The sequence below is a fragment of the Diabrotica virgifera genome, chromosome 9 (genome assembly GCF_917563875.1).
Source record: "Diabrotica virgifera virgifera chromosome 9, PGI_DIABVI_V3a".
Classification (NCBI taxonomy): domain Eukaryota; kingdom Metazoa; phylum Arthropoda; class Insecta; order Coleoptera; family Chrysomelidae; genus Diabrotica; species Diabrotica virgifera.
Window position 1 is genome coordinate 182,757,372 of NC_065451.1, and position 20,598 is coordinate 182,777,969.

Here is a 20,598-nt window from a genome sequence, read left to right on the forward strand (position 1 = left end):
ATGTAATTCCTCAAGTTCTTTGTTTATAACAATCTTATAGACATCCAGATCAACTGTTACCCAAAAAATTCGTGTTCTACGGGTCAAAATACATAAAAAAGGCTTGGGTAAGTCCATCTAAATAAAGCAGGCCGTTGCACACCCCTGGCGACAAAACTAATTTGTTTATAAGCCAAAAAATTATTTATAACTTTGAAACATTGGTAAGGCTGCTTAAACAATCCGATTTTAATTCTGTAAGGTGCATTAGATAGATAGAGCGCCTGTTTATACAGTGCGTCCATAAAGTAGCGCATAAATTCATTATTTCGTAAACCGGAGACTTTCAGCAAAAATCCCGAAACAGATCGATTTTTAATTTTAAATTACGATTTTTGGCATACATATCATACTAGTGACGTCATCCATCTGGGCGTGATGACGTAATCGATGATTTTTTTAAATAAGAATAGGGGTCATGTAATAGCTCATTTGAAAGGGTATGTAATTGTCTATTCAATAATATAAACAATAATATAATTATTTATACAGGGTGTCCAATTTTTTTTTTTAAATTAAATTAATTGGTGCAAAAAGATGAATGTATGTAATTTGTTTAATTCTAAATATATTTTATTGGTGCCAGAAAATATTAAAATGTTTTATTTAAACAATAAACATTGATTTTCGCTTAAGCGTAATGTTAAACTTCCAAGAGGCAGGTGGGTGGCAGCTCTAACATTGAATTTAAGCGAAAAGCAATATTTATTATTTGTCAAATAAACATGTATTCCTGTTATCTGACAAAAAGTAAAACGAATTTTGAATTAAATAAGTTACATACATTCTTCTTTTTGTCTCAATTAATTTAATTAAAAAAATCTTTTCGGACACTCTGTATAAATAATTATGTTACTGTTTGTATAACTAAATAGAGAATTAAATACCCTTTCAAATGAGCTATCACATGACCTCTATTCTCATTTAAAAAAATCATAGATTACGTTATCAAGCCCAGATGGATGACGTCACTAGTATGATATACCTATATGCCAAAAAATTGTAATTAAAAAATAAAAATCGACCTGTTTCGGAATTTTTCCTTAAAGTCGCCGGTTTACGAGATAATAAATTTATGCATTACTTTATGGACGCACTGCATATTAAAAAATTAGCAACCTTTTAAATGGTCTACTTTTGTTCAGAAAGTTTTTAAAACAATTTAGATTGCAAAATTATTTTGCAAAATCTATTAGGTAGATTTTAATGAAATTTGGTGGACGGTTTAAATATGTTATACAATTTTTTTAAGCAAATGACCAAGATTCTAAATGCAACCAAAGTGGTTGAAAAACATTGAACAAAAACGGGCTTATTTTGCCTCCTTATTTTGTATTTATTGCTATTTTGCAGAAATATTAATAATTTAAGACATTTTTGCCCAGTCGTATATCATACAAAATTTAATTATCTTTATTTTATTTGTGTACGACTTTGTTCCAAAATAAATCGTTTTAAAGTTATACGCAAAGAAAATAAGAAAAAATTCGATGCTTTTCGAAATTTTTAAATATTTTAATTTTTTTTAATGTTCCGGTCATATTTGAGAAGCAGCATAAGTCAATTATAATTATTGAAGTTGTCACCTAACTTTATCTGCAAAAATCCAAATGCCACCTCTTACATCCACCTCAAAACAGATCCGCCCTGGTCTACTTAGATATCTTTCGAAATTAGTATTGGCGCCACCTAACATTTAAATAGTCAAAATAAAGATAAAATTTATAAATTTTATTATTATTTTCAATAAAAATATATAAAAACCATAAATTTTATTATTAATTTAGTTAAAAGCATTTAATAAAATATTCCGATAGTAATAAAAAGTGTTTTTCTCCCGCAAGAGCCATATCCATTTGAGCCTCCAAGTGAATCGTTAAAATTTAACCAAAAGGAAATCATATTAAACCTGTGGGAAGTATTAGTCACTCCTTCTGATTATTTGCCAGGATTTTGGGCGCATGTACCTTGGAGAGTGGAGATTCGCTCCTCTTCAGTCCAACAATTCAAAAGTTTGTTGCAGTCTCCAACAGTTGCAGAACTGTCAACACGCAACGAGAGGTGAGTTGAATGCATGAAGTTTTTCAAGTTGCAAAAGTTTAAAGTTTTTAAAACAACTTATATTTACAGTGATAGATTATTTTAATAATTTGTATGTGTAGTTTTATCAAAAAGTTTAAAAAATCTTTTATTTGAGTTAACAAAAGTTGTATTTCCAGTATTATATTTTATAATTTAAAGATATAATCATAATCTTTTCCATAAACATTGTCCTAAGAAATATAATATAACATATTTTAATATTATTTAAATAGACGCCGATCTTATATTTTAAAGTTTAGTCTAAATAAACTTAATTAAACAAAAATGACTTGACAGTCATTTATAAGGTGAATGAATTTTGTTTTTTTATAAAAGTGATTTTATTATAAATTATAAAAAAAAAACACGCAACGAAAGGTGAGTTGAATGCATGAAGCTTTTCAAGTTGCCAAAGTTTAAAGTTTTTAAAATAACTTATATTTACTGTGATAGATTATTTTAATAATTTGTATGTGTAGTTTTATCCAAAAGTTTAAAAAAATCTTTTATTTGAGTTAACAAAAGTTATATTTCCAATATTATATTTTATAATTTAAAGATATAATCCTAATCTTTCCCATAAAAATTGTTCTAAGAAATATAATATATCATATTTTAATATTATTTAAATATACGCCGAAGTTATATTTAAAAGTTTAGTCTAAATAAACTTAAATAAACAAAAATTAAGTAAAAAATATGTGTAGATTATTGCAAGTTTACTAAAAGACAAATTTTTAAAATTCCATTAAATGTACCCTTGACAGCCATTTATAAGGTGAATGGATTTTGTTTTTCATAAAAGTGATTTTAGTATAAATTTTTAAAAAAGGATCTTCCGGTCTTCATTAAAATTTATCAATAGTTGTATATTCTATTATATGTATATGTATATTTATATTATGTACAAACTTCACCCTAAGTTTATTCTACTCCTAAGCATTGAAAGGCCGGTGCTTGATCTATATTTACTTCTCCTTTTTTATGTTTATATTCTCTTCTTCTTCATTTCGTCCTATCACAAAATTTTTATTTTATTTTTATTAATTGTCCTTCCATATTTGTTTAGGAATTCATTCCATCTTTCTATATTTCTTTGTAGTTGTTTCTCATTTTCGGCCAATATGACGACGTCGTCAGCGAATGTTCTTTCTGAAATATCTACTCTTCTTAAACTTCTCTAACCCACATGCATTCTGTTCTCTTTTACGTTACATTTTTTAATTATCTCATCCATATAAATTATAAACAACGTTGGACTAATCTTGTAAATGGCTCTGATGTTCTTTTTTGACTGATATTATTATTCATATTGCTGTTGTAAATGTTCTTAAGTACCCTTATCATTTTGTTATTAGTACCTCTCTTCTCTAATATTTCCCACCATTTTTGTTTTGGAGCCATGCCGAAAGCTTTTTGAAGGTATATCTATATACACCAGATAAATCTTTTTTTCTATTGCTGATGTTTTTCTATTATTTGTTTGATTGTAAATACATAATCATAAGTGTTTCTGCCTTTTCCGTATCCACTTTGTGATTCCTCAAGTGTGCTGTCAATTTTCCGGTTATTATTATTATTTTCATGGCCGTGGCCATGGTTATTCTCATGTAGTTGTTGCGATCCGTTTTACTGCCTTTTTTATAAATCGATACAATCTTAGAATTTTGCCAGTCAATTGGTATCTGTTCTTCTCTGCATATGGCATTAAGTAATAGCAAAAGTTCTCTGTACTACTAACTCTGTTGCATTTTATCCATTTTTTTAGAATTTGGCTTGTTATACTGTCATACCCTGGCGTTTTCCCTTTTTTTTTTATTTCTACCATAGCTTCTTGTAGCTCATTTATGGTTATAGGATCTACATTATCATCTTCTATTCTTTGGGTCAATAAGTTATTTTTTTCTTGGTAGCAGGGAGTTTGTAGCATCTCTTGGAAATATTCTATTTACCTGGTCATTAATTCATTTTCTTCTGTGAGAATTTCGCCAGTTTTATTCTTTATGCTTTTTTATGTTTTGATTTTTTTTTGTCTCATTAATCTTAAAACTCCATAGAACAATTTCTGATTCTCTCCGCCATTTGTTTATATCTTTTTTCCAAATTTTGTCCTTGAATTCTGTCCAAAAATCTCTTGGAAATATTTTCTTTATCTGTTCATTGTTTCATTTTCTTCTGTGAGAATTTCGCCAGTTTTATTCTCTGTTTTTTATGTTTTGATTTTTATTGTCTCGTTGACCTTAAAGCTCCATAGAACAATTTCTGATTTTCTTTACCATTTGTTTATATCTTTTTTCTAAATTCTGTCTTTTTGTCCTTTTTGGCTTTTATTATAAATTCTTTTACTAATCTTCTGGATTTTTTATACTCTTCATAGTTTTCTGTTTTTTTTTTATTTTGCAAGTACACTTTACATGCAATTTTCTTTCTTTTATTTTGTTGTTTTATTTCTTCATTGCACCATGCAGTTTGCTTCCTTTTATTGCGCTTATTACTTGTTCGAGATAATTCTGCTGTACTTCGAAAATTATATTACCCTGTGTTCAACTTCTGTCCACATATAGCGCAAAAATCTGCTATTTTTGTCTCTCAAATAATTAACTTTTCTGCTCTAAAATGTCATATTTTGCCACCTTTTGTCAGTTGCTAAAAAGTCCAATTTTATCCCATGGAATAAATTTTTTTTCCACGACCGTTTAATAATATGCTCATTATTCACTATTTTTGAATAGATAATAACACCCTTACCCGTGAGTAATAGTCCATTACTCACGTGCTGAAGTTATTCACGGGTCATTACTCACGGGTTGAAGTTAGATTCAAGTGGTGCATGGTACTTTTTATACTTATTAGTAAATAAAATTATTTAAACTTGTTTATTTAATAAAATAATCATTGTAATTTATATCAACAATTAACTTCGAAAAATGTTTAAAGATTTTTAACTGTAACAATGGTATATTTTACTAGTATATTTTTTAAGTTTAAATTTCAACATTTGACATTTTAAGATTGATGGTATTAAAAGGTAAATATAAACAATGGATACTAATTCCGTAAAAAGGTTTACGGATATGAAATTTATATCAATGAATTCTGTTTCACTTACTGTTGTTTGTACAATAGATTTTTATTGAGAGCAAACGTTCCTTTTTATTTGTAACTGCCTTAAAATAATATGTCTTATTCTTAAAAGCCACCGCCATTATCATTATACATACCATGACACTAAAATGACAACTGTTTCATATTTCAAGAAACGTAGTTCTAACAGTGTTGCCATAGTTATATAAAATATGTTTTCTTATGAAAAATAAAATTAGTTAGTAGTTGAAATTTATATTTTTCTACTAGTCCAAATAAAAAAAGGTCGTAGAAAAAGTATAGTATTCTACTCCCTTGTAATAGCTATTACTCACTCTGATGAATTACGACTAGTGTCACAAACTTCATCATCGTGAGTAATAGCCATCATTACATGCTCGTTGAATAATATAATATTTCTATCCCGCTCGCGGACGCCAAAAATTTATAAATTTCTTGACATTTTCTCGAGATCGTCAGTGCAACGAGTAGGTGGTCTTCCTCTACTTCTTTAGTCTAATCTCGGCCTCCACTCAAGTAATCTCTTCGTCCATCTCCCATCACTGATTCGGGCGACGTGTCCGGCCCAGTTCCATTTCAGGGTGGCAATTCGGGAAATTACATCGATAGCTCCTGTTCTTCATCTTAAGTCTTCATTTCTAATTCGGTCACGAAGCGATATACTCAGCATTGACCTTTTCATTTTCCTCTGAGCTATTTGCAGCATTTTAGAAGTTGTAGCTGTCAATGTCAAAGCTTCGGCACCATAAGTCATCACAGGCAACACACATTGGTCAAATGTTTTACGTTTTAAAGAAATTGGTATATCGCTTATAAAGATGTCTTTGAGTTTTCCCTAGGCTGCCCATGCTAGGTATTCTTTTTAGTAGTTTGCATGTTTGGTTGTCTCTTGTGATCTTTATTTCGTGTCCAAGGTATATGTATTTTTCCACTAGCTCTACTTCGTTTATCTTCAATATTGATATTTCCGCTAGGTACTAGGTTTGTCATGAATTTTGTTTTGGAGATGTTTATTTTAAGACCTACACTGGCACACACTAACTCAAGTTCATGTAGCATTAGTCTAGGCGCCAGAGGGGTCACCGTGTCCTTTTCAATTCTGATGGACAAACTCAACGGTTTCTTATGGATTTTTGGCTGCTGATTACGAATTTCGAGAGTGGATTTCGATCCGAGTGGTCAAAAAATTGTTATAAACAATTTAATTGTTTATAAATTGTTTATAAGGCTCTGGCTCATAAACTAAAAGAGATAAAAAAGAATGTTTCAAATAAAATTTGTTCGTTAATAAAAAACTAAGAAAAAATCGTTTACTAAACTTAAATCCAACAGTTAGAACTCAAGATATTGTAAAATTAGTGCACAATGCAAATTGCAAATTGCAACATGAGTATTTTTCGAAGCTTTATCGATCATAACTCAGTTTTTACGCATGGAAATGAGCCCTAGTAGGATTTATTTTAAAGCTTCGTTAATAGGCTTCCAAACAAAGTTTGCTAAATTACTTTGTCTTCATTTGTTTTTAAGTTATACCAGTTTGAAATTATAATTTTCTTAAAAAAATTGTACATTAATTTGTTTATAAGGATTTCAAGTAAATTTGAGCTGTACACATTTATATTTTAATTGATAATAATGATAGAAAAACTCAAAAGCAATATTTTGAGCTTTTTAAAATGTTCGTAAGTTTATTTTTGGCCAAGATATCGATATTTTAATGGCGCGTTATGAGGCACAAAATCGGATCACAGTCAAGTATGTAAGTATTTTTCGACGCTTTATCGATCGTAACTCGGCTTCTACGCATGCAAATGAGCCAATATGTAATATCTATATAAAAATAAATCGAGTTCTTTTACAGCATCATCATTGCATATAAGACGAGCATTTATGTTGTGGCGGCATACACACAATTGACGTGCCTTGATGATGTTGGAAAAGAACTAGATCCACTTTATATGGATATCATATACATAATTAGACTCTGAGGCCTCAGAAAGTTTTAGTTTTACTGCCTATAAGAACAGACTTGGTACCACCATGTAACTGTAAAAATTGCTCTAAGAACTTATGCAGAAGTAAAAAAGCTGAGATTCTCTGTATATCTCGATGCAGATGCATGAAAGATAATGTTTATAAAAATAGTATTAATAAAAAATATCAACTTACTTTTTAGTTATATTTCTGAAATATTAGTTTTTAATGTTTTTTTTCTCATTTAGTACAAAAAATAGAAGACAAAGTAAATAGAATGAAAGGTGATAGGAGGTACAGTATGATGATTTAACTATAAGAATTATATGATAAAATTTTATTAGGATCTTCAAAAATGAAAAATGAGCATAACGTATATATACATAGATATTATAATTTGCATCGAGAAGTTAGCGCGTGAACCTTTACGCGGTGAGCCAATCTCGCGCCTCAGAGCGCGCTATTAAAATATCGATATCTTGGCCAAAAATAAACATACGAACATTTTCTTAAGCTCAAAATGTTTCTTTTGAGTTCCTCTATCATTATTATTAATTAAAGTATAAATGTTTATAGCTCAAATTTGCTTGAAACCCTTATAAACAAATTAATGTACAATTTTTTTAAGAAAATTTTAACTTCAATCAGATATAACTTTAAAACAAATGAAGACAAAGTAATTGAGTAAACTTTGTTTAAAAGACTATTTATTAAACTTTAAAATGAGACCTTCTAAGGCTCATTTGCATGCGTAAAAGCCGAGTTACGATCGATAAAGCTTCGAAAAATACTTATTTTGAAATTTGAACTTTGCATTGTGCACTAATTTTACAATATCTTAAATTCTAATTGTTGGATTTAAGTTTACTAAACGTTTTTTCTTCGTTTTTTATTAACGAACAAATTTTATCCAAAACATTCTTTTTTATCTCTTTTAGTTTATGAGCCAGAGCCTTATAAACAATTTATAAACAATTAAATTGTTTATAACAATTTTTTGACCACTCGGATCGAATTAGACCCTCGAAATTCGTAATCAGCAGTCAAAAATCCATAAGAAACCGTTGAGTTTGTCCATCAGAATTGAAAAGGACACGGTGACCTCTATTTGGCGCCTAGACTACATTGTACAATTTTACATATAGTCTGGGCTGATTATCGGAGAATAGGCCATTTTTGGGAAAAGTTATTTACCAGCAATTTTATTACTGGAATCGAAGCTTATGATTATATATATTAATAATATAGGTATGGAAAGTCCGCAGATAGTGTGCTACTTTTTTTATAAACAAAATGGCGCCCGAATATCCTGTTTTTTTCAATTATTGCTCTATAACTCCGAAGATTTTAACTTTACAACAAAACCACTTAAATAAAAATTCACCGAAATTAAATTCTGCATAGAGATATGTTTTTCCCGATCTGCTCCGACGAAAATTTTCCTCAGAAAATGCGGGTTTTCCCAACAAAATCTTTAATTTTCAAAAAAAGTTTTAGATAAGTAATTATCTACCAATAATTAAATAATTTGGAAACTTAAAAGCCTTCTTGGTTTAGACTATAGTTCCAGAAGCTACTGAAAATTGAAGGAATATTTCAGCAACAATTCAATTGTTAAATAATAATTTACGGTGGCAATAATAACCAAAATAATTATGATATACTGATCAAACTTTGAAATCTTATAAAGATGAGGTGCCTATTTAACATTTTGTTGACAAAATATAAATTTTTTATTTTTTTGCATAATCTTTAAATGTTAAAAAAACCATTTTGTTAATAAAAAAAGTAGCACACTATCTGCGGACTTTGCATACTTATATTATTAATATATAGGATCATAATATTCGATTCCAGTAATAAAATTGCTGGTAAATAACCTTTCTTTGTACTTTACTAATTATTAGACCAGCGTATTATAACTATTTTTTTTTCAAAATTTAAAGATTATGCAAAAAAATTAAAAATTTATATTTTGTCCGTAAAATATTAAATAAGCATCTCATCTTTATAATCTTTATAAGTTTGACTTATATCATGATTATTTTGGTTATTATTGCGATCGTAAATTGGTAATTAACAATTGAATTTTTGCTAAAATATTCGTTTAATTTTCACCGGCTTCTGGAATTACAATCTATACCAAGAAAGCTTTGATGTCTCTAAGTTATTTAATTATTGATTAATAATTTCTTACCTAAAACTTTATTTGAAAATTAGAGTTTTTGTTGGGAGAACCCGCATTTTTCGAGGAAAATTTTCGTTGGAGCAAATCGGGAAAAACATATCTCTATGCAGAATTTAATTGCGGTGAATTTTTATTTGCGTGTTTTTGTTGTAATGTTAAAATGTTTGGAGTTATAGATCAATAATTGAAAAAAATACGATTTGTCGGCGCCATTTTGTTTATAAAAATAGTAGCACACTATCTGCGGACTTTGCATACCTATATTATTAATATATATAATCTTATGATTAGATTCCAGCAATAAAATTGCTGGTAAATAAATTTTCCATGAATTTTGCTAATCAGCCCAGAGTAATATCTCCTTGAGGTTGTCAGAGAATAAAACTATGTCGTCTGCGAATTTCAAATTTGTTAATCTTCCACCGTCAATTTCAGGCCTCGCTCTTCCCAGTTAAGTTTTTTACAAGCATTTTTGTGGAATTTTGTGGAACAAATCTTGCGGAAGTATAGAAAACCAACGTTTTCAGTGTTTTATTGTTAGACAATAAAATTATATTACATAAGAATTTATTTTAACCTTACAAAATCCAGTTGTTGCAAAAATTAAATGAAAATGACTACGACCGGCAACCACAGATTATAGTGCGGCAGATTCGTGCAAATACATATTATAAGAATTGTGCATTTAATGATAGAATCATATAATTTGGACCACATGTACTACACATATAAACGTTTAAATTTAGATGGGAGGCCATCTCAGAGTTTGCCTTTTACTAAAATGGCGGGGATTCAAAATGGCGACTATACATATGTGACTAATAGCACGATAACTTTTGAACGAGATTTCAGATTTCAACCAAATTTGGTATATAGATTCATTTTTTGATGTGTAAGATCGAGGTCTTGAACCGGAAGAATAGGTTTACCAGAAGTTGTGTTTTCCTGGTTTTATGTAAAAATATGTTGTTTTTTTTTCAAATTTTTCACCCTGTATGTATTCATTTTTTTAAAAATTAATACGGCCATTAAAAAGAGCGTAAAAATATTTTTTAGGAAATATTTTGAACTTTTTAGTTATGTTAATTACCATTTAATAAATGCAAAACGTATCTTCACATGTACCTATATGCGGCAGATTCGTGCAAATATTATAAGAATTATTGTGCATTGAATGGTAGAAGCATATCTATAATTTGGACCACATATACTACACATATAGAGGTTCAAATTTAGATACGAGGCCATCTCAGTTTTTGTTCCTTCTACAAAAATGGCGGGCATTCAAAATGGCGACTAGACATATGTGACTAATAGCACGATAACTTTTGAACGAGATAACAGATTTCAACCAAATTTGGTATATAGGTTCTTATTTTGATGTATAAGATCGAGGTGTTGAACCGGAAGAATCGGTACACCAGAATTTGTGTTTTTACTGTATTTTTTTATGTAAAATATGTTGTTTCTCTTTCAATTCTTTCACCCTGTATATGCTATTTTTTCAAAAAGGTAATACCGGCGTTGAAAAGAGCGTAAAAATATTTTTTAGGAAATATTTTGAACTCTTTAGTTATATTAATTACCATTTAATAAATGCATAACGTATCTTCACATGTAGGTACCTATGTGCGGCAGATTCTTGCAAATAATAATATAAGAATTATTGTGCATTTAATGGTAGAAGCATATAATTTGGACCACACATACTACACATACAAAGATTCAAATTTAGATATGAGGCCATCTCAGATTTAGTCTTTTACAAAAATGGCGGGCATTCAAAATGAATCTGCCGCCCATAGGTACATGTGAACATACGTTATGCATTTATTAAATGGTAATTAACACAACTGAAAATTTAAAAATATTTCCTAAAAAATATATTTAGACTCTTTTCAATGGCGCTATTACCTTTTTGAAAAATTTATATAAACAGGGTGAAAGAATTGAAAAAAAACCAACATATTTTTACATAAAAAAAAAACAGTAAAAACACAAATTCTTTTAAACCGATTCTTCCGGTTCAAGACCTCGATATTATTCATCAAAAAAACAACCTATATACCAAATTTGGTTCAAATCTGACGTCTCGTTCAAAAGTTATCGTGCTATTAGTCACATATGTATAGTCGCCATTTTGAATGCCCGCCATTTTTGTAAAAGGAATAAAAACTGAGATGGCCTCGTATTTAAATTTAAACCTTGATATGTGTAGTATATGTGGTCCAAATTATGTGCTTCTACCATTAAATGCACAATAATTCTTATAATATTTGCACGAACCTGCCGCATATAGGTACATGTGAAGATACGTTTTGCATTTATTAAATGGTAATTAACATAACTAAAAAGTTCAAAATATTTCCTAAAAAATATTTTTACGCTCTTTTCAATGGCCGTATTAACTTTTTGAAAAATTAATACATACATGGTGAAAGAATTGAAAAAAAAAACAGCATATTTTTACATAAAAACCAGGAGAAACACAATTTCAGGTAAACCGATTCTTCTGGTTCAAGACCTCGATCTTATACATCAAAAAAAGAACCTATTTACCAAATTTGGTTGATATCTGAAGTCTCGTTCAAAAGTTATCGTGCTATTAGTCACATATGTATAGTCGCCATTTTGAATCCCCAACATTTTTGTAAAAGGTAAAATCTGAGATGGCCTCCCATCTAAATTTGAACGTTTATATGTGTAGTATATGTGGTCCAAATTATATACTTCTATCATTAAATGCACAATTGTTTCACATATCGGCTGCACTATTATAGTTTATTAGTGAGGTGATGATGAAAATAATTATTGTAACTGACGAGAACTTCGTTAAAAAGATAGGTATGTTTTTCCGACGAATCGATATTTACACTGTGTGGGAATGTAAATCGTCAAAATTTAAGGTATTGGCGTGGAGTAAATCCACACTGAATACGTGAAAACAACAAAAATTAAATTTATCGACGGATATAGTGGGTATAGAGTTAATTGAGTTGTTTTTTATAGAAGGAAATTTAAAAGTGTTAATTATTAATTCCTACCTAAAAATGAAATTGTAACTGCCCCGAAAAATAAGTTTGGAGCCAATTTTAGTGAGAAATGGTTTTAGCAAGACATAGCTACAGCTTATTTTGATGTAAATGTTCGGCGTTATTTAAATCAGACATTTCCCAGACGATAGACTGGTAGCTTAGGTTCTATTGAACGGCCTCCTCGTTCAGCCGATTTAAATCCTATATAATATTTTTATTGGGGATACTTGAAAAGTAGGAAGGTAATTACTAGTAAAGGGAATTAAATATGAATCCACATTAATTTGTAGACAAACATAAAGAAATGTAATAGAAACATTTTACTACTAGTACGTTCTTTAACGGTAAAATATTGCATAACCTCTAAATATTAAAGAACCGCTTGTATTGACATGAAATTTGGCACACACATAACTAACAAGTCAAAGAAAAAAGTGATATTGTGCCTATGTGTGCTTTTGTCCTGCGGGTGGTTTTCACCGCCTCATGGAAGTGAAAAAATATACGTCCAAAGTAAGTCTGGAAATAGATAAACTGACTAATTTTAAGCAACTTTTGTTCCATAGAGTTTTTTTCATTAAGTTAATAGGTACTTCTCGAGTTATTTGCCAGTGAATATGTTCATTTTTTTAAAAGAATAACCACGCTTTTAGACGGTTTTTCGCAAATGACTCAAAAAGTTAGTATTTTTTTGAAACGAATGTTTTTAGTAAAAATATAGCCTGTAAAAATTTTTATAAAAAATGGTGTCTACACCATGTCTCTATACCTAGTAGAAGCAGAGTTATATCTAATGAAAAATAGGTTCATATATTCGTCAAATTCCAAGTGAAATACTTTAACGTGAAATAACGAAAAATGAAGCACATTTAGGGGAAAACTCATTAGAACTTATTTAAAGTGTTTAAAAAGAAGCTTCATTTCTGTTTTATAAAAAAAAATTCTAGCGTCAAAAGTAAACAAGTTACGCTCAAAATAAAGCTAGTCCTTTTTTTTTGGTAAAGAAATAGGGAAATCACCTTTTAATTACTATCTCAAATAAACTTAATCGTTACGACTTTACAAGTTTTTTGACCCGTGTATGTATTATTTAAAGTCCTTATTTCTGGAAAGGCTGTAGTTAAAAGGGGTTGAACGAGTCACTGATCACGAATGTATGCAAATTTAGAAACACCAAATCTGAATTAATTTTTGTCTTACAGAAAAACAAAAAATAGGATATTCAGAAAAGCAATGCTGACTTTTTTTTGTTTTTAGAGATTTTTGGTATCCCTAACAATTTTTAAGTTATTTTGAGAAAAACCATATTTTTCAAAATTACAATTTTTAAAAATTTTACTTTAAAACCAAATTTTTTCAAAAATAAGCACTTTGAATCGATAAAACTTGCAGATCATGTAAACACAACATAAGTAAAATAATTTGTGGAGCGGTAACGAATAATTTCATTTAAGTTGTTAATTAGAGGGTGGTATTCCCGATTCTTTTTTGCCAAAACAAAAGGGACCAACTTTATTTTGAGCGTAACTTGCTTAAAGTTGATGCTAGAAACTTTTTATAAAAACAGAAATAAAGCTTTTTTTAAACACTTTAAAAAAGTTATAATTAATTTTCCCCAAAAAGTGCTCAATTTTTTGGATATTTCATGTCGAAATATTCTATTTGAATTTTGGCGCATATGCACCTATTTTTCATTGGCTATAACTCTGGTTCTACGAGGTCCAGAGACCTCACGCGTACACCATTTTTTTACTTTCTTACAGGCTATATTTTTGCTAACAACGTTTTTTTCGACAAAATACTTACTTTTTGAGTTATTTACGAAAAACCGTCTAAAAAAGTAGTTATTTTGTTGAAAAATGAACATATTCACTCGAAAATAACTAGAAAAGTGTTGACTTTGCGAAAAAGCACTCTAGAATGAAAGTTACTTAAAATTAGTCAGTTTATCCATATCCGGACTTATTTTGGACATATATTTTTTCACCCCCAGTAAAGTCACCCCCAGGACAAAGCACACATGGGCACAATATCACTTTTTTTCTTTGACATCTAAGCTATGCGTATGCCAAATTTCATGTCAATCCAAGGGGTTCTTTAAAATTTAGAGGAAAAACCGTGAAATAATGTACTATACCGTTTATGATACTGTCGAATTAACAACGGAACAGAGGACATTCTGAACACTATTAGGTAGACACTAAGGGAAGATATTCCTCCCGACATAAAATCGAAAGTATTGTAAACGGTTGAACTGGCATTGGAGTGGAAGGGATGGGAAAAACCTACCGGTTTAAACCTAAAACCGGTTTTTTTACTTCGCAATAACCGGTTTTACCGGTTGTTTTTTGTCCCGGTTATAACCGGTTTTTTCTTTTTAAAGTAAAAACGGGTTATTAGGTTTTTACGGTGATTAGGATTAGGTTAGGTATTATTTAGGATCCCAATCATAATTATTATTCTTAAGTAATTATTCCAAACAAAACCATAATGCAAATTTTATTTTATTTTATAAAATACAGAAGCTAACTGAAAGTGCAATCTCACATCAGCCAGAAACAATTATTAAGTTTGATTATAATTTTTCCTTGAAAAGGTATTTGTAATCATAATATTTACATAAGAAGTGATCTGGTTGAATTAGACGCAAACATCATCTATTTTTCACACAACTCTTGACATTTTTTTTGTGAATATGACTTTTTCTGATTACCAAAAATAATGCTCTGACTATGAATATCGAATTACTGATTACGAATACGAATCTCCAAGAATTTCGCTACGTTTTCAAAACGATACACTCATACAGGAAGTATTAAATGAGTTAAAATGTACCTATTTTGCAAATATACAAACGTGTTAAAAGTAATACATGTCCTTTCGATAGTACTCATTTTGATCATATGGATATCAAGTCGAATGGAGTATCGCAAACTAAAGTGTATTACAAATGTAACTTTGTAACCTATTGGATTAAAAAAACCGAAAACCGGTTTTTTCAAAAACCGGTTTTTTTTGCCGGTTATAACCGCCAGGTTAAACCGTAAGCAAAAAAAACCGGTATAACCGAAAACCGGTGTTTTGTCAAAAACCGCCATCCTTAGAGTGGAGATTTCAATAAAGGTACAATATACAAGGTGTTGTATTTAAAAACCGAAGTGACTAATAATATCAGAAAAATGGTAAATCTGGCATTGTTACAAACATCAAGTTTAAGATCTTCATATTGCAAAATAGAGGTAAAGTCGATTCGCTTTTCTAAGACACAACTGTCTAGTGACGTTAGTAATTTCTTTTTTGGGAAGTTCATTTGCTATACGTGATTGAAAATTACTACGCAACCAAATATACCTGCTTTTAGCCAATATTATTAGTAGTAAACAGACATAAATAACATAAACCTTATGCCAATCAATAATTATTTATTTACACCATTATAATGTATTGATAACAAATGAGAAAATTATTTATTGTACAAAATAAAAATATTTTGTGTAGAAATTGTGTAGAATTTTGTGTCAAGTAGGAATATTTGTGTTGTACGGTATGCGCCAAAACAAAATACACTGAAATCAGGAAGCCTGTGAAATATAATCGCGTCATATGAAACAAGTGGCAATAGTTGTCATCGTATTTTTAAACATTGTTTATTCTAACAAACTGTCAAAAAGATTCGAAATGGTGCTTACAACGCAAGAAAAAATATTTATTATTGAGTATTTATATTCCCCTCATACGGGAATGGACGATCAAATGGAGCTAGTTTGTTAATGGTGGCCAATCAATTTCGGGAAGAGTTTCAGAAGACTTCACCGACTAATAAGGACTTGTTAAGAGTCGTTACAAAAATTTCGACGAACAGGAAGCGTTCTAACTCAACGCAAAAGCTGTACTGGTCATCCAGTTACCGTGACAACAAATGCGAATCAAGGAAGGCTATTTCTAACAGATGTTAGAATCACCAAAAAGAAGTCTCCGCAGAACATCTCTAAAAATGAATTTGAGTGAAACGTCTACCCGAAGAATGTTTAAGAAGATTGGTGGTTTTCCCTATAAAAAACAGATTGGGCAACACTTGACAAGACAAAACAAGAAATCAAAAGTTGTCTATTGCGCTTCAGTCTTGGCAATGGTTTATGAACAACCTTTTTTTTCTAATGTGTGGTTTACAGACGAATGTCACTTCCATCTGAATGGATTTATCAATCGACAGACAAATCGTTTTCTTGGTTTTGAACGACCAGACATCATCGTAGAGAAACCTCTTCATAGTGACCGTGTAATTATTTGGTGCGCAGTGTCAAGTAATGGATTATTGGGCGCTTACTTCGTGGAAGACGAGCGTAGAAGACCCGTTACACTAAATCAAGTGCGATATAGAGAACAAATTTTGACACCATTTTTTATTGATATTAGACAATTCTGTCTTGCCAGAAACATACAGTTAAATACCCAAAGGTTTCAACAGGATGGGGCTACTTGTCATACCACGGGAGCATCCTTAGATCTGATTCGAGAAAATTTTGAAGACCGCGTAATTTCCCGTAACACGAATTCTCCTTACCCTTCTCATTCACCTGATCTAACAACTCTTGATGCTTACGTATGGGGTATGCTGAAACAAGCCGTTTTTACAGAAAACCCACCGGCAACTATTGATGAATTCCATGAAAATTTTTTGACCTTTTTCAGAAGAATGCAGCAGCCTATTTTTAATAACATGCTAAGCAATCTTGTTAAGAGTTATGAGTACTGCTTGGAACGCAATGGCGAGCAATTTGAACACATTTTGTATGGAAGCAAAACTTAAAATTCGCATTATTTGAAATGTTATTTAATTTTTTATGTTTAATAAAATTTTAGTTTTTCAGTGTCGTTTGTTTTGGCGCATACTGTATATTTCTTATTCCGAATGTGTCAAAGTGAATCTTGGCAGAACGAATTCAGTATATCCCTGTTTTTGTACAATTCGGACCATTCATTTAAGAGATAATTAGGCTTACTAAAGAAGTAAAATTCTTCTAAAAAAAACAGTAAATCCTTTATAAAAGGTATATATTTAAATCCCTAAAAAGGGCTACATCACAATCACATACTTAACTAGTTTTCGACTGGTTTACCAGTCATCATCAGTGCTTACGTGAAGTTTACATACTAACCACCAAGATACAGTTTAACAAAAATATGTGGGTCAAAGCCCTGTATAAGTGGCCCGTTAAGGAAACATCGGTTGAAAATGCCAACTAAAGCATGGATGTTTAAAATATTTTAATATTATGCCCCTGGTAGTATCTGAGCTGTGGTTTGACTTGATTACATGGTGAAAGTCTGGCAGCAAAACTCTCAGCAAATCTGGCAGCAAATTTCACCATGTAATCAAGTCAAACCACAGCTCAGATGTTACCAGGGGCATAATATTAAAATATTTTAAACATCTATGCTTTAGTTGGCATTTTCAACCGACGTTTCCTTAACGGACCACTTAGACAGGGCTTTGACCCACATATTTTTGTTAAACTATATCTTGGTGGTTAGCATGTAAACGACAGTAAGTCGATGTTAACAGAATAAAGTAAATCTAGATCAGCATGGTGTCTTCATCTTAGCTTCAAACTTCATGGTTGGGTGAAGACACCATGTTGATCTAAAATTACTTTTTTCTGTTAACATCGACTTATTGTCGTTTTTTATGCAGCCTAGATGATTAAAATTTTATACTGGTAAAGTCATTCGACCTACACTCTGTATATTCTATTCCATTTCTATATTATTAATTCCTCATTGCTATGACAGTAAGCATATTATATCGTTTTAAACATTTTAAAGTCGTTAGTATACGGAATGTGGTTAATAGGTCTGCAAATAAGGGATAGTTGTTCTTTGTCTCTTTGTTTCTGATGTATAGTAAGTGCATCATGAAACAAGCTAAAAACAACTAAGCTGATATGACTTTGACTCTTGTGTAAATTAATAAACATCAGTCGCGTTGCCATGCACTAAACTGTTTGATGTAACAAAGTGTGGTGCATGGCGTTGTTCTCAATATAAATGTGTTTTTAAGAGGCTCAGTAATTTGTCATATACAGGGTGTGTCGAAAAGGGAGGTCATATGTTAAATCACATATTCTGGAACCAAAAATCGTACGATTGAGCCTAACTTATCTTAGTACACATATATGTGCACATACAAAATGTTATAACATAAAAATCAATTTTTTTCCACCTACCTCTACCGAAAGTATACTTTTCCTAACCTGATTGTAGGGAGCAAAGTCGTACTTTTCCGCCCTAGGGAGTAAAAGTAAAAGTGACGTCATAGTATGTCATTGATGAAATAACTTATTCACGCCCTATACAATATTCTATTATCTATTACGTAAGTATCTAGGTATACATTTGAACGTTTATTTACAGAACACCCTGTATTTTGCAGAATGGTAAAAACAGTAAATTTTTATTTTTATTTAACAATGTTTACATTAATAATTTGACTTATATTTAACAGTTGACAGTTATACTATACCTACTTGTTAGTTTTAGTTCTCTTATAAATTGTGTTAGTTAGTTACATAAATAAATTATTTTAAAATGAAAAAAATACTTGTTATTTAAGGGGGGGGGGTATGGTTTGAAATATTTAATTTTTTTTATTATTTCAAATAAAAGTGCATACTTTCAAGAATACACTCTGAAAATTTCAAAATAATCGGAGTAAAATTACCAGAGATAAAGGGTGTTGAATATCCCTACCTTCGACTCGCTTTGCCGCGACTTCGCGCCAGCACGCTTGAGCGTAGTGAGAAACGTTAAACAACTGTTCGCCTTCTCTTTTGTAGATTATTCCTCGATTCAAAAAACATATTCCAATGTGCATCACTTTACGATTTGGCAGAAAAATAAGAAGATGAAGATGCAGTTGTCAAAACTTTAAACGCATTTTTCTCAAAACTGCTTTTTCAAATGCGGTGGACATTGTAACTGAAAAACTACTAGGCCGATCTACCTGATATTTTGCACAGATTTTCTTTAGATATTTCATGAGGTAACAACGGCGAGATATTTTTCTTTTTTTGGTTATTTTTTGTTCAACAATAATAAATCTGTTGATTTTCACAAAATTTTTACCAAAAATTTAATTTTTTTTCATTTCTGAGTGATACTAAAAATTCAAAAATCATTAAAAATAAAAAAACTCGACGTTGTGACCTCGTGAAACTCGTAAGCTAATAAAATCTTTTTGAATTTTTTGTTTCGTATGATCGAGTGTCGAGTTCTGATGTCCACCGCAAAATCCATTTTTTTGTGAGCTGCCTGTCAAAATTTGTCACCAATGGATTATTTTTCAATATTTTGGATTGAATTTTTTTCTAACATATTCTTTGAATTGTACTTAATATGCTTTTTAATTTAAAAATAAAATAATTCTACCATAGCTTCAAAAAAATTCACAAAAATGTGCTTGATATGTTGATTTCAAACCATACCCCCTCCTTAAGGAAGGTGGAAAAATCATGTATAACATGGTAGTAAAGTGCCTTTTCCTCCCTTGAATGATTACAGCCCTCCGCTACGCGTCGGGCAGTAAACTTCATTCTCGGGAGGAAAAGTAGCACTTTCCTCCCTTGTTACACAAATAGATATTCCAATATATCGAAAACTATTCGAGATTTTTTATTGAAAATGGACATGTGGCATTCTTACGGCAGAAACTTCTAAAAAAAAGTAAAAGTGAAATTTGTGTTCCTGAAATTTTATGGGGTTGTGTTCCCTTAAACTCTACTAAATATTTGTGTACGTTCCAACTAAATTATTATTGTGGTACCATTAGTTAAACAAAAGGTTGGAGAACAAACGTTGCTTAGAATTAGTCAGTTTATCCATTTCCGGACTTAGTTTGAACGTATATTCTTTTCACCCACGAGAAGGGGTTAAACTTACCCCCAGGGCAAAACACTCATCGGCACAATATCACTATTTTTCTTTGACATGCTACCTATGCGTATGCCAAATTACATGTCAATCTAAGAGCTTCTTTAAAATTTGGAGTTTTTGCAATATTTTACCGTGAGTGACTAGACCCCAAAATATCTAACTTTTATTATTTTAATTACTTTTAATAACAATTTACTTTTATACAATAATTATTGAGGAAATAGCTGAATTTAAACAAAAATA

At 30.4% G+C, this 20,598-nt stretch overlaps 1 protein-coding gene across 1 annotated transcript in view; it reads left to right on the forward strand.

Annotated features, from left to right (window-relative positions):
- The first annotated feature begins 1,960 nt into the window (after positions 1-1,960).
- LOC126891818 (uncharacterized) overlaps positions 1,961-20,598 on the forward strand; it is a 554,573-nt gene continuing 535,935 nt past the window's right edge. Inside the window, exon 1 of the mRNA XM_050661088.1 lies at positions 1,961-2,100. The gene's annotated coding sequence lies outside the window, so the exon portion shown is untranslated. The remainder of the gene's footprint in view (positions 2,101-20,598) is intronic.